Source organism: Meriones unguiculatus, chromosome 17 (assembly GCF_030254825.1).
Source record: "Meriones unguiculatus strain TT.TT164.6M chromosome 17, Bangor_MerUng_6.1, whole genome shotgun sequence".
Classification (NCBI taxonomy): domain Eukaryota; kingdom Metazoa; phylum Chordata; class Mammalia; order Rodentia; family Muridae; genus Meriones; species Meriones unguiculatus.
Window position 1 is genome coordinate 10,495,743 of NC_083364.1, and position 14,230 is coordinate 10,509,972.

Below are 14,230 nucleotides of genomic sequence, written 5' to 3' on the forward strand. Positions count from 1 at the left end.
CTGTCTGTCATTAGAAAAGAGTTTCTAAGATATAAACAAAACATAACAAAATAAAACATAATGAGATAGAACAAAAACCATCATATTGAGGTTGACAAGTCAACAGAAAAAAAAAAGATCCCCAAGAGAAGGCACAAGAATAAGAGATGCACTCTTCACACACTCAAGCCTCCCACAAAAGCACTAAACTGAAAGCTATGGTGAATATACGGAGGACCTGGGGCACACCTGTGCCTCCTCTTTCGCAGGGTTCCTTGACCTCTGAGGGAAGGTATTTGATGGAGACATCTCATTTAAAGTTGTGTGTTCTATCTCTATCTGTTTGTCTGTCTTTCTCTCAAACATTCATTGCATTGAGTCATTGGTTTAATTCTAGGCCTCTGGCTTCAACTACACTATTGATACTGGGTCCTCACCTGGACTTCTCTTGGATACCCCGTTGTTGCCATGGGTCATGGAGATCCTGAAGCTTTGGATCTGCAGGACCGGCCCCCTTCACACACTCCAGCAGTTCATGGGGTGGGGGGGGGTAGATGTTGGGGTGGGTGACTGAAAGCCCTGAATCTGGGTCTGGGCCATAGCTGAGTTGGTAAGCCCAACAGCTCTCCCTAACACACACCACCAGGGCGCGCTCTCTCACACTGCTCCACATTGCGTGGGTTAGCTAACCGAATGCCACAGCCAGCTTTCCAGCTCTTATGCCCCTGGGGCCAGCTCACCCATGCCCACTTTACCAGGGACCAGCTCTACTGTGCTTCCAGGTGAGGTGTGGGATCTGCTCTCTCAACTGCTACAGTTGGTGAGGAACAGAGACTCTTGCAGGTGGCGAGGGGCGAGCATAGAGGGCAGACATCTCTCCCTTTTCCAAGGAAATGCATGGTAGGGACAGTTCTGCGCTGCCTGGGTGATGTTCAGGTCTGCTTTCCCAGTGATGCAGTCAGGAAGGGGCAGGGCCAGATTTGTGCAGCACTTGAATATCAACATGGTTCCAAGTAGTAGCCCAGACTGGGGATGTCCACATTGCCTTTGATGGCGATATGGGCCATGGGCATCAACACGGCCATAAACCCAGACATGGCTTTCTGTAGCAGCACGGGCCAGGACTTTAGCATGGCCCCAGGTAACATTGCAGGAACATAAGGCTGTTCCTCTCCACCCTCATGTCTCCAGATCTGCCTCTCTTCATAGCACTCTCTTGCCTACCTCTCCACTCCATACTTGCACGTCATAGTGGCTTGTACAAGCCACACAGTGGGTGGGGTCTCTGGGTGTCTTCAAATGTTTGTCCAATCCCAAAGATTCCAAAAGGAAATAAATCTCTGGCCAAAGTTAACTGCAGCACAGTAAAACTGTAGTTCAAGATGGAGCCATCCAGTGTAGTGACTGAACCACCACCAAAACCAACCAGAGAGGTTAGTGATAGTTCAATGACAAGAAGTAAACACAGCCATGTCAAATCAGTTATGGTCTGCCACTCTGCAGGTGCTGCTCTTCTTCCCGCGCTAGGAGGAAGCTCCGGGAGTCACAGCGACCCACACAGAAGTTAGTTTTCTCAAAAGAAAAAGGTACAGGCCCACTGTGCTTGTGTTTGTTGATGGCTCTATTGGTGGACAGTGTGATTCACCATTTCCCAAGGAGCAAGAACAGCAACTGCCTTTGCACCCCCAGTTCTGCCTCACTTCATAGCACACGAACTGCTCAGCTTCTCTTCATCTTCTATTTCTCCACTACCTATTTCTTCACTTTCTGGTGTGTCTGGTCCCTATGGGACTCACACAAAGCTGTGGTGTTATCTTAACACTTTCCAATGGTGAGTGCTCTCTGTCACAAACAACTCTATATTTGGCTAAGGCTGAGGATCTGGCTTGCTTCCATGTATGTGGACCTATCTGCATTGCCCACGAGACATGCTGGGGTTGGCTACCCAGAGGCTATTTAAGCTGTGGGCTGGCTTTCCCCAGGGTCAGAAGATTGTTCAAGGTTCCTGAATAAACTGCATTGAGAAGAACAACAACAACAAAAAAAAAATCAGAAAGAAGGAGAGGAGGACCTCCCCTATCAGTGGACTTGGGAAGAGGCATGCATGCAGAAACGGGGGGGAGGGTGGGGCCTGGAGGGGAGGAAGGAGAGGCTTATGAGGGGATACAAAAGGAATAAAGTGTAATTAATAAAAGTTAAATAAAAAATTAAAAAAAAGAATAAATGCTGTTATGATCAAAGCGAAAAAAAAATAAAAATATTTTTTTAAAAGTATTTTGAAAAGTAAACGTTACTTTAAAATTTTTTTAGACCAGAAGTATTTGGTTTTATCCTAGGTCTTTGGGAGATCTAGTCTCTGGTTCTTGGTTACCCAAGCAGTGTCAGATATGAGTTGCATCTCATGGAGTGAGCCTTGAGCTAAATCAGACATCAGTTGGTTACTTCCACTAGGTTTGTGCCCCAGTTGCCCCAGTGTATTTTGCAGGCAGGACAGATTGTAGATAAAAGGTTTTGTGGTTGGACTGGTGTTTATATTTCTTTTTTTGGTGGCCTGCAGAGTACCTTTCCATGTCAAGGACACTAGAATGTGAGGGTGAAGGTTCTGTGTAGGCACCTGCTTGCCCTCTCCATGACTGATGAGTTATGTGGGTGTCATCTTTCAGCAATGGGGTCAGTTTGTGGAGAACAAACCTATTATCTTGGCCATACCCTGGATTGTTAGGGCACTTTCAGCTAACAACTCGATTGGATGAAACCCAGGCCTGGCACTGGAAGCTTCGTTTGGTGACAAGAGATGGCCAGTTGGGACTCTGTCTTCCTCATTATTTGGAGACTTCATTAGGATCATCTTCATATATTATAGGAAGTTTTCACTGCAGTAGATTTCCAAAACACCCCTCAAATGCCCTTCAATTCTAGCTGTTTCTCCTTCTCTTCCACAACCCCATCTCCCTCCCCCCTACCTACCTGATCCTCCTGTTCTTGTCTTCCTTACCCTCCTGTACACCCATAAAATCTATTCTATTCCCCCCAGCCAGGGAGGTCCATATGTCCTTCCGAGTCCCTTCCTCTATGCCTACCCTCCCTAGGACTGCAGGTTGTAGCTTGGATGTTATTTATTTAACGGCTAATAGCTACATATAAAGCCCCTCCATTTTTTAAATTTTATTTTTGCTTATCAGTTACATTTTATTAACTCTGTATCCCAGCTGTATCCCGCTCCCTCATTCCCTCCCACTCCCACCCTCCCTCCCTCATCTCCACCCTGCCCCTTTCCAAGTCCACTGATAGGGGGGGACCTCCTCCCCATTCATCTGATCCTGTTTTATCAGGTATCTTCAGGACTGGCTTCGAAGCCCTCCTCTGTGGCCTAACAGGACTGCTCCTCCCTTGGGGGGTGGGGAGGTCAAAGAGCCAGTCATTGAGTTCCTGTTAGAAATAGTCCTTGTTCCCCTTACTATGGGAAACCAATTGGTTACTGAGCTACCACAGGCTACATCTGAGCAGAGGTTCTAGGTTATATCCATACATGGTCCTTGGTTGAATGTCAGTCTCAGAAAAGACCCTGTGCCCAGATATATTTGGTCCTTGTGGAGCTCCTATCCTTTCCCCATCATACTAACTCCCCTTCTTTCATATGATTCCCTGTACTCTGCCGAAGGTTTGGTCATGAGTCTTTTATCTGCTTTGAAAACACTGCTAGTTAGAGTCTTTCAGATGCGCTCAGTAGACTCCTGTCATATGTTCAATGCACATCCCTTCTGTCTTTCTAAATGAGGATTGATCATCATCCCATGTCTGCTCTCTTGATTATCTCTTTTAGGTGTATAGATTTCATTATGTTTATCATATCTTATAGGTTTATATAAATGAGTATATACCATGTTTGTCTTTCTCCTTCTGGGATATTTCACTCAGAATGATCTTTTCTAGATTCCACCATTTGCCTGAAAATTTCATAATTTCCTTGTTTTTGATTGCTGAGTAGTATTCCATTGTGTAAAAATACCACAGTTTCTGTACCCATTCCTCCGTTGATGGACATCTGGGTTGTTTCCAGATTCTGGCTATTACAAATAAAGCTGATATAAACATGGTTGAGCAAGTATCCCTTTTGTGTACTTGAGCAAAGTTTGGGTATATACCTAGCAGTGGTATAGCTGGGTCCTGAGGAAGCACTATTCCTAATTGTCTTAGAAAGCGCCAGATAGATTTCCAGAGTGGTTGTGCCAGTTTACATTCCCACCAGCAGTGGAGGAGGGTTCTCCTTTCTCCACAACCTCTCCAGCATGTGTTGTCACTTGAGTTTTTCATCTTGGCCATTCTGATGGGTGTAAGGTGAAATCTCAGGGTCGTTTTGATTTGCATTTCCCTGATAAGCCTCTCCATTTTAAAGGAGGTGCTTACAGTCCCATTCCTTTCCCCTGGTTTAAACTTTTACTTCAGTAACTTGATTTTTGTATTTTTTATTTACCTATACAGATGGCAATAGCACCACCCCAAAGCAGACAGGGAAGTTTCCTATATGCAAAGCCAACTGTGTATACTGTAGTGTGTTAACATTACAGTATAATAACATTCGCTTCTCAATACAAAATATTTTTGTAATGCTTTTAAGTGACAGGTTTTAACGTCTTAAGTGTCAAAATAAGTTCATAATATGTGCTCTGTATGTAAATTAAAAAAATTAACTCAAAGAATTAATTGAGCTTTATTGAGCTTCACTCCTCAAACTATCTTCCAGTTGTTAATCAATAGGTCATAGAAATGCTGCTTTGTTCCTTAAAATGTTATACCTAAAATTCCTTCATGCATCAGTGCACTTAATGCTGAAAACTAAAATTCTTTTTCAGTAATGTAGTCATTCCTTTGCACAAAAGTGATTTACATTGTGTTTAACTACCATGGAAAATGTTTATCTCTTATTTGACTAGTGAGTTGGCTGATGCTGCCTCTGAGAAGTTAGGGCCAGTTGTGTATGTCTAAGAGATCAAATTGCCCACTCTGAGGCAATAAAGACTGCAAACATAAACTTGGCAATGAGCTCGCCAAGAGGATGGCTTTAATGGAATCATTCATAATGATGCTGTCATTAAGCATAAAGGCGAACATTGTCTTGAACTGTCTATTTGCTTTGAAATGAAAACAAATCTGTGTTTTGTGAAAAAGAGGATGGGACTGGGCTGGTCACTGACTTCAAATCCTGACAGTCTGTTTTCCCTGCTTAGGAGCTTGCTAAAGTATAAAGTGACCTTGACCAACAAGGCTTGGGGTGGTTCAGTCCTCACCTAAGTGCCCTTCACTGTAAAATTCTCTCTCTGTCTCTCTCTCGACAAGGTCCCATGCATTGACTGGCTTCAAACTCTCTATCTAACCAAAGATGGCCTTGCCCGTTGGATCCTTCTGCCTCCACATCCTCAGTGGTGTTCTTACAGAGGTGTGCCATTGCTCCTGGCTACGTGGTGCTGAGCACCCAACTCATAGCTTTGTTTACATTAGGCAAGCACTTTACCAACAGAACTTCATATTGAATAAGCTCAAAATGCTTAATTTTGTGAATAATGAAAATGCAAGGTATTGTCCATAGAGGTTTCTTTGCACATGCTATACACAAACAGAATAAAAGCAAGTTCAGAGGTCACTATTAAAACTAGTATCCCTCCTCCCACCCCTCCCTTCTTATGAAAAAAAGATATGTGATTTCTTTTTTTCAAACGGAAGGTCAATTTCTGTTTAGAGCTCATGGACACAAATCCTTTGAAACGGATGTTGATTCTAGAGCTTGGACAAATGCAAGGGCAGTGATGTCATAGTTTGTGAACAGTAATTACAGTCATTATATTCATTCTGATCTTGGTGCACAGCCTTGATTTCTTTGAATCCTTATTACCAGGCTGAATACCTTGGTTAAATCTGACTCTCCCCTGACATTACCTCAGCTGATGTGGCTGCCCGTGTGTGGGAGAAAGCACACAGATGAAGACAAGAATACAACTGTACCGACCTCCAGTTAGCTCTTAGGTCTTCCAGACATCTTCACTGCATTATTATAATGTCCTCTTTTAAGGTTCTCCTGTACCACGGTGGGCATTGAGAAGTATTTATGAGCGAAAGACAGGGAGGAGCTGGGGAATGACAAATGTGTACGCCTGGCCCTGGCTTAGAAGGCAAGGCATCAAGTACTGAAATAAATCTGGAGTAAAGGTTGTGGGTCCACCAATCTCTATATGAGGGGCATTAGAAGCTGCTGTCAACTATTGACTGTAATCTTGGATGCACAGCGTCACTAAAGGCGTGGTGAAAGCCTGGCAGCTCCGCCTTCATTTTGTTTGTCTGTCTCCTGTAGTTTGTCTGAGCATCCTTAACCTTTCCTTTTGATTCACCTTGGATTTCTTTTTTGTAGGATAATATATTTTGAGAGTTTCATACAATGTCTTTTAATCATATTCATGCCTCCCACATCTTTTCTCAGAGCCATAAAACTTTCCATGGTCAAGGTGTCTTTTTACAGCAACAGAACTCTGACAAAGACACCCGTGTATCATAAGGTAGACTGGTGAGGGGCCATGTCATCTAGGGCTAAGTGTTCCTCCTGTGAGAGATACAGGTGAGAGAGATACCCCCTTTTCTCAATCCCATGTGTCTGATAAATTCTTGGACCTGGTTCCTCTGATATGATTTTAATATGTCTGTTTGCTCTAACAATTTCATTTTTCCATAGACTTACAGGGTGGCCGCTTTCTATGTACAGGAGTAGGACACTTATCTAGCTGAGAGTGAATGACAGATGATGAACTTTCTGGGTCCACATATAGGCACTGTAGCCATGCTCCTTTTACAAAATGTAGTCAGATGTTTCTTGTATAATGGAGTCTCCTAGGAAAGTATTCAGTCTGGAAAACACTGTTTTGTACAATATGTGGTAAATGAGAATAGAATATGGCTTGATCTCAGCTTCCCTCCCCCACTGAGAGCAGGTAGTCATAAGAACAAGATGCACCTTGGAGCAAAAATAACCATTTTCAGAGGACTACCTTGCTCCCTGAAGTAGTATGTATTTCTTTATTTTATTTTGTTCCTTTTATTTTTGAAATTATAATAACATTATTTTCCTCTTCTGTTTCCTTCCTCCAAACCCTCCCATATATCTTTCCTTGCTTTCTTTCAAATTCTTGATGTCTTTTCTCATTAATGTTTGTCATGAATGTATATGTATATATAGGAATATATGTATATGCATACATATTCCTAACCATAACTTGCTTAGTCTATCTAATGTTATTCATACGTATGTTTTCAGGGATATTTGGTATTTGATGACCAGCTGGTGTGCTCTTTCCTGGACAAGATGAAGATGAAGACTTCTTTCAGCCAAGAAGGGAGTTGAGGGGAGACTGAGGTCAGACCGTACCTTGCTTGACCTTGACCAGGTCTACTAAAGTTTTCTCACCTCTTTCCCCTGTCCCTTTGTAAGTCGATATCAGAAGGGCTGTCTTGTTGTCACTGTCCCCTCCCCTTTTCTCTCCTAGTGTGGCCACATTGTAAAATTTCCCTGTTTTCCACCATTTCTCATCTGTTGGTGTCCTGGGAGGGGAGGCTTGTTCTAGCCAGAGACAGCTTTTGTTTTCTATTCACAGGCTGCAATTTGTCTAAAACTGATCTCAGATACCAAAGCCTTCAACAGGAGTTCCCACATGTTTCCTTGGAAGAAAAAAAAAAAAACATGATGGAATACATGACCAGGAATGTGTGTGATGGACTATTTTGAAAGTAAGGTTTTAAAAATCATACCCCAGATTTAATAATTTCAAAATAGAATTCATATCACAATATTTCACAGAATGCCTAAATATTGGTGGAACAAAATGAAACATTTGAAAGAACAATCTGTATTGTTAAGAGTACAGATTTCTGTTTTTTAAACATTTTCAGCATCTATAACATTACTTTGTTCATTAATAGAATCATTGTATTTGCTTGGTCATGGTAGATGTCTTTGTATAGTCACTCTAAATAATGATTCATGAAATGTTATTTTTGCCTCTTTCAAAAAAATGTATGTATACAATAGTCATCAAAGCTTTTCCATGTCTTTTTCAAAGGAAAATTTATTTAAAAATCCTACTGCCAAATATCTGTATTTGGGTAGTATCTTGCACAGGCACTAAATTTAGAAAAAGTATTTTTTTCCATATAAAAGTCTTTTAACATTAACAACCTGCTTGTAACTATCAATAATTTGGGAAATGATGGTTTTCTCTACAATTTCTTTATTCCACAGTGCTTAGGTATGCAACCAATACAACTTCATTGATAAATCAAACTTGTCCAACTGCTGTTCATTACATAGCAGATTATGACATCTTTCCTATCTTAATGAGTTTCCTCAGAACAATATATTGTGGAGTGACTCAGAGACAAAAGCATTTGATGCCCAATTGAGAGGACAGGAGTTCAGATCCCCAGGACCTACATAAATGCAGGGTGGGCATGGTGGCTTGTCTGTAATTCAAACCTCAGAAGGCAGAGATAGGGCATCCCCATTCGAGCTGGTTAACAAGGCCAGCCACATTAGTAAGCTCTGTGTTTCAGAGACTCAGACTCCAAAGAATCCAGGTCAGAGAGCAGATTCCCAATGTTAACTGGGCTCTAAATGCATGCCCACACTCCTGCGTATCTACACACACACACACACACACACACACACACACACACACACACACACACTGTACACACAAGACCACACACAACTAAAAGGAATGAACAATTGTGAAAAGAGAAGAAACTATTTAACCTTTTTGTTAAATTATGACCTCTGATTGAGATCATTTTTCTCTGTTACTATGTGGTTGACTTTGTTTTATGATAATTTAAAAGATTTTTATTCACCATATAGAGGTTTTTTTAAGTATATGCAATATTGATTGATCCATTTTTGAGTTAGAAAAAACAGATAGAGTGATTTTACTAATAAGACTTTATTTCCATTTGAAAGCAAAAACCTCAGTTTCAGATTTCAGTAAAATAAGGATGCTTTTAAATTATATTTACCCTATAAAATATGGGCTATAATGTATGCTTATATCTATGCCATATCACTACGATGAATTCAAATTGAAGATATGTAGTATCAGTGTTTCAAAAAACAAATGTCATTGAAAATATGATTGTTTGGAACAGAAAAATAAAGTGCAGTAAAATCTTCAATGGTGTTCTGTTTAGGAGGTTGTCTCCTATGCCAATGAGGTCAAGGCTCTTCCCCCACTTTTTCTTCTAACAGGTTTGTGTGTTTGGTTTTATGTTGAGGTCTTTGATCCATTTGGATTTTTTGTGCAAGGTGATAAATTCAGGCTCTAAGATCAACAATCAATAAATGGGACCTCAAGAAACTGAAAATCTTTTGTAAAGCAAAGGGCACTGTCATCTGAACAAAATGACAGCCTACAGATTGGGAAAGGATCTTTACCAACCCTATATCTGACAGAGGGCTAATATCTAGAATATATAAAAAACTGAAGATGTTAAACAGCAACAAACTAAGTAATCCAATTAAAAAATGGGGAACAGAGCTAAACAGAGAATTGTCAACAGAAGAATATCGAATGGCAAAGAAACACTTAAAGAAATGGTCAACATCCTTATCATCAGGGAGATGCAAATCAAAATCATCCTGAGATTTTACCTTATACCCATCAGAATGGCTAAAATAAAGAACTCAAGTGGCAACACATGCTGAAGAGGATACCCTCTTCCATTGATGCTGGGAATGTAAACTTGTACAACCACTTTGGAACTCAATCTGGCACTTTCTCAAACAATTAGGAATAGTACTATCTCAAGATCCAGCTATACGACTCTTATGCATATATCCAAAATACGCTCAACTATTCAACAAGGACATTTGCTCAACCATGTTTGTAGCAGCTCTATTCGTAATAGCCAGAAGCTGGAAACAACCTAGATGTCCCTCAACGGAGGAATGGATACAGAAATTGTGGTACATTTACACAATGGAATACTACTCAGCAATTAAAAACAAGGAAATAATGAAATTTGCAGCCAAATGGTGGAAACTAGAAAAGATCATCTTGCAGAGGTATCCCAGAAGCAGAAAGACACACATGGTATTTTCTTTTTCTTTTTTTTTTCTTTCTTTCTTTCTTTCTTTCTTTCTTTCTTTCTTTCTTTCTTTCTTTCTTTCTTTCTCTCTCTCTCTCTCTCTATCTCTCTCTTTCTATTTTCATTGTTGTTCTCTTGTAAAACTTAATTGCAAAAATGCTATAAGAGACATTGCATTCATATGTAAAATGGAGCTAGGTTCTAGAATCATGTAAACAAACTGGCTTTTCACCCACATGAAAGTTCATTGAGTGAGTCATTTCCAAATCATGTGAGTCCTAAGAGACTTATTTCCTTAATGACAGCCCCAAGGTTTAACTGTGCTCTTTATTCTACGCCTCCTCACTGTTTCCCAGTTCCAGAAACCTCTCTGCAAACCAAGATATCCAGAACTATTCCTGCCATTTTCTAAGACACCTCCTGAGACCACAGAGTCTTCGCTGAGAACTAATTAAATCACAGAAGACGTTTTATTAGCTTGAAAGAACTACCCATAAGCCTGCTGAAATCTAAGTCATTGACTCTTTTCTTCTCTTCTTCAGGTGGTAGGTTTGGGACTCCAAGATACCTTCATTTGTTTTTAAAGGGCTCTTTAGAATTATTTTAAGTAAACTTTTACGCTTAGAACAGAGGATGTTTAGTGTGTGTGTGTGTGTGTGTGTGTGTGTGTGTGTGTGTGTAGTCAGTTCTCTTCTTCCTTGATGTGGGTCTCAAGGGCCAAACTCAAGCTATTAGACTTGGAAGGTGAGGCCTTTTTCTGCCGAGCCGTCCTGCTGGCCAACAGTAGGAGTTTTAAGGAATGATAGTAGAGAGTATCAAAGTTTTCCATAAAGCCTACTTTTGTCCTTCACATCCTCAGTCATATGGCACATTAGTTAGGGCTCACGAGCAAAGCTTGATTATTGGTGTTAAGTCAAATGCACATTTTGTTCAGGTTGCCTTAGTTTATCATAACTGTGATTCCAGAGTTCCATACAGAACACATCAGGTCCTCACAACGTAGTTTCTGGGCTGTGATAATTTATCTTTGTTTCTGATCCTTTACAGTTTTGAAGAGTTCTGTCCAAGCACCAATGCCCCTCACATTGGTTCTGGTTGGTGTTTTTGTTGTGACAAGACTGAGGCCATGGATCTGTGGGAGGGAGAACACAGAGAAACTGTCATCCACATTCGTCATTTTCTAGGAACCTTCAACTTGGCTTTGATTGATGTTCCTCTTTTCCTGGCCAGCATTCTCACTTGTAGGTGATCCGTGCTACCCTTTCTCCCCGGTGCTTTTCCATGGTAATTACTGAGCACAGCCCACACTTATGGAGTGGGGATCTTATAGTTCTCGCGCTCCTTAAGAGTGGAAAGCTAGTATCACATTACAAGGAATGCTTCCCAGGGAGTTTGCTTCGTTGCTGATTTATTTAATCATCTATGTGAGTGTGGCCTCATGGGTATCTTCTGTTTTGGATTGTAACACAGTGTATTACTTTAGCTATTCTGTTGTGCTTCTCCGCTCCCCAGCCCATATGCTCATTAGTTTAGCTCGAAGGTGGTTTGGGCTTTGTCTATTTTGGAATAAATTTTTTACTTTCTAAAGCAATAGATGCTCCACGTTCAAATTGTATATTTTTTTTCTGTAAATCTTGTAATTAGATAGATCTTCAAGGATCCTAGACTATCCTCTTCCCTCCTTCTCCTCTTCTTTTCCCTTCCACCTCCATTTCCTCTTTGTTTTTCTCTCCTTTACCTACTCTTCCTCTTTCACAGAATTCTATTAGAAATCAAAATCCATGTGCCTGGGACACTCCTTGCACCTGAATGTAATCACTGCTAGACTTCCTCAGCAGTCACAGCAAGGAAATATCCATGCACATGCTGATCTGTATCTATGCACGTATCTATAAACATTTCTACAGCATGCAGCTGCACGTAAACCAAATGTGAATTCCCACTGACGTTTCCAATTCTAATCCTTTATCACCCAGATTACACTTAGCTTTTTTTGTCTACCTACGTTTCCACAAATTCTCAGTTTGAAAATGAGAGACCTGGCTTATCTCAAGTCAGCGGTGAACCCATGCTTCTATGAGAAATGGTTTTAGAAATCAAAGCACAGGTTATTCACCCCCCTTTTAGTTTTAATATTACAAATTTCATCAGTCCCTAAGGTTGTTGAGATTGCCACTGTTCCCTCCACCCCTTCAGTGACTTTGGTTGCAATTAGGTTATATTCCGTGTCCTAAATTCTCCCCTGCATTACTTCTGAATGGTTATTTTCTAGTGAGTTAACTTTCAATCGTTGTGCTGTAAAGTTGTATAGGTTTTACCAAATGGAGTGTATCCAGAGTAATGGTATTTTATACAACAGGTTTTATTATGCTAAAACTGGTTTCCTAGGACTGAAACCAGATACTATGTTGTCATTTGTAACTTCTCTCTTTACCTTAACTATGCCCATTCAATTTTCATTTATATTTTTTAAAGCAAATGAGTAAAACAATTATGGAAAATTATTTGGATGTTGTAAAAAAATGAAAATAAAATCACTGTCTGATTTTGTAATTCAAAATCTTTACTCCCATGCTTGTTCCATAGCTAAGAAACAGAATAATTCGGTATCAATAAATCAACGAATGGATAAGAAAGTGGGGTGCACTAAATGATGGAATATTGTTTAACTGTAGAAGAGTGTGGCTGTCATTCATAACAACGTGGATGGAGCCGGTAAACATCGTCTTGAATGAAATACAGCAGGCACAGGAAGACAGGTACCACACAACTTACCTACGTGGACTCTGATACAGTTGATCTCTCAGAAGCTGAGAAGAGAATGAGTGTAGAGTTTCGGGTGTGTGTTCGCAGAGCCGGGGAGACAAGGATGAGAGGAGGATGGGGAAGGATGCTCAGCAGGGAGGTCTTCCTGATGCCCCACAGCAGGTGAGCACGGATGGCAGTGATGCAGTGTGCCCTGCAGCAGCTACAGAAAGGAGCGATGACTTCGGAGGAGAGAGTTTGAACATTACAGTTCATGTGCACAGTTTTAATGATCTCGTGCAGACCATATGGAACCGTTTCCACTCATGACTGCCCTGTACTCACGAAAATTTTATGCAACCTCAGGCATATAGATCTAAAATAAATATACGAATTAAGCATTTACTAGTAACAAATGAACTTATTTTAAAGCAATTCTTTGTGGAAAAGGGAGAAACATGATCAGAACATACTGTCTAAAATTTTTTTGAATAAAAAGAAATATAAACAATTCTTTGGCATACATATAATTTTATTATTTATTAAAATGAAATTAAATATGCACACTAATGTAAATAATAATATCTTGTTTGAATATTTGAAACTGAAAGATATAAAGCATGTTTAACCTTTTCCAGAGTTGGTCAATATTTTGCTTTTACAATTGTTAATGCTGAGAGTGTGTAAATATTCAGTAGAAAATGTCACAAATATATTTAGGTTGTTTCAGACATTCCTGGAGATCCTGTCTTACTCCCAGTAAAAAAAAAAAAAAAAAAAAAATTATTTATTTACTTTTTTATGAAACCCAAGTTGGAATTCCAATAGCAGTTTTTAAAATCAAACTTTGTAACACACTGTCCAAAGACACATTCATTTTAGACTTCCGCTAAAAGCCTTTGTTTCCCGTAATTATGTTTCTGTAGGAATAGAAATTGGATACCTCATTTTGTAGACCATGTTCTGTCACTGTCAGACCACTCTATTTCTCATCCATTTAACAGCCCTTTCTTGCTCTTCTCCTGTCCTCACTTACAATATATTAACACACACGTGTGTGTGCTCGCACGCGCGTGCCCCCTCCCCCTCGTTAAGAACACTGCACTCCCTAAGATGCTATTGTCTTAAATTGGAGCCAGTGTGTCTGAGGCACTTTGCTGGTATTATGTGGCTCACGGCCTGGCTAGCCCACGCTGTGTGTTCAGGTCCTGGCTGCAGTGAAGTCACCCGGTGCAACACTGGTGAGCACAGCCAGGAACACCTATCTTGGGTTCATTATGCACTTGGCTGTGGTTAATGTTTGACTGTTGTCCATTCAGAAATCTTTCATTGTTGCTACATTTTCTGATCCCAACCTTCAGTTACATGATCCCTAACATGGGGTTGT

General features: G+C 40.4%; 1 long non-coding RNA gene across 9 annotated transcripts in view; it reads left to right on the forward strand.

The window, feature by feature from the left end:
- LOC110566284 (uncharacterized) overlaps window positions 1-12,658 on the forward strand; it is a 31,721-nt gene extending 19,063 nt beyond the window's left edge. For 4 of the 9 annotated variants that reach the window (XR_009587121.1, XR_009587124.1, XR_009587120.1 and 1 more), the window contains 2 exons: window positions 1,483-1,565; window positions 7,280-12,658. This is a non-coding gene — a long non-coding RNA (uncharacterized LOC110566284). The remainder of the gene's footprint in view (window positions 1-1,482; window positions 1,566-7,279) is intronic. The other 5 variants (XR_009587123.1, XR_009587118.1, XR_009587125.1 and 2 more) reach the window with 5 other exon arrangements.
- The last annotated feature ends 1,572 nt before the right edge of the window (window positions 12,659-14,230 follow it).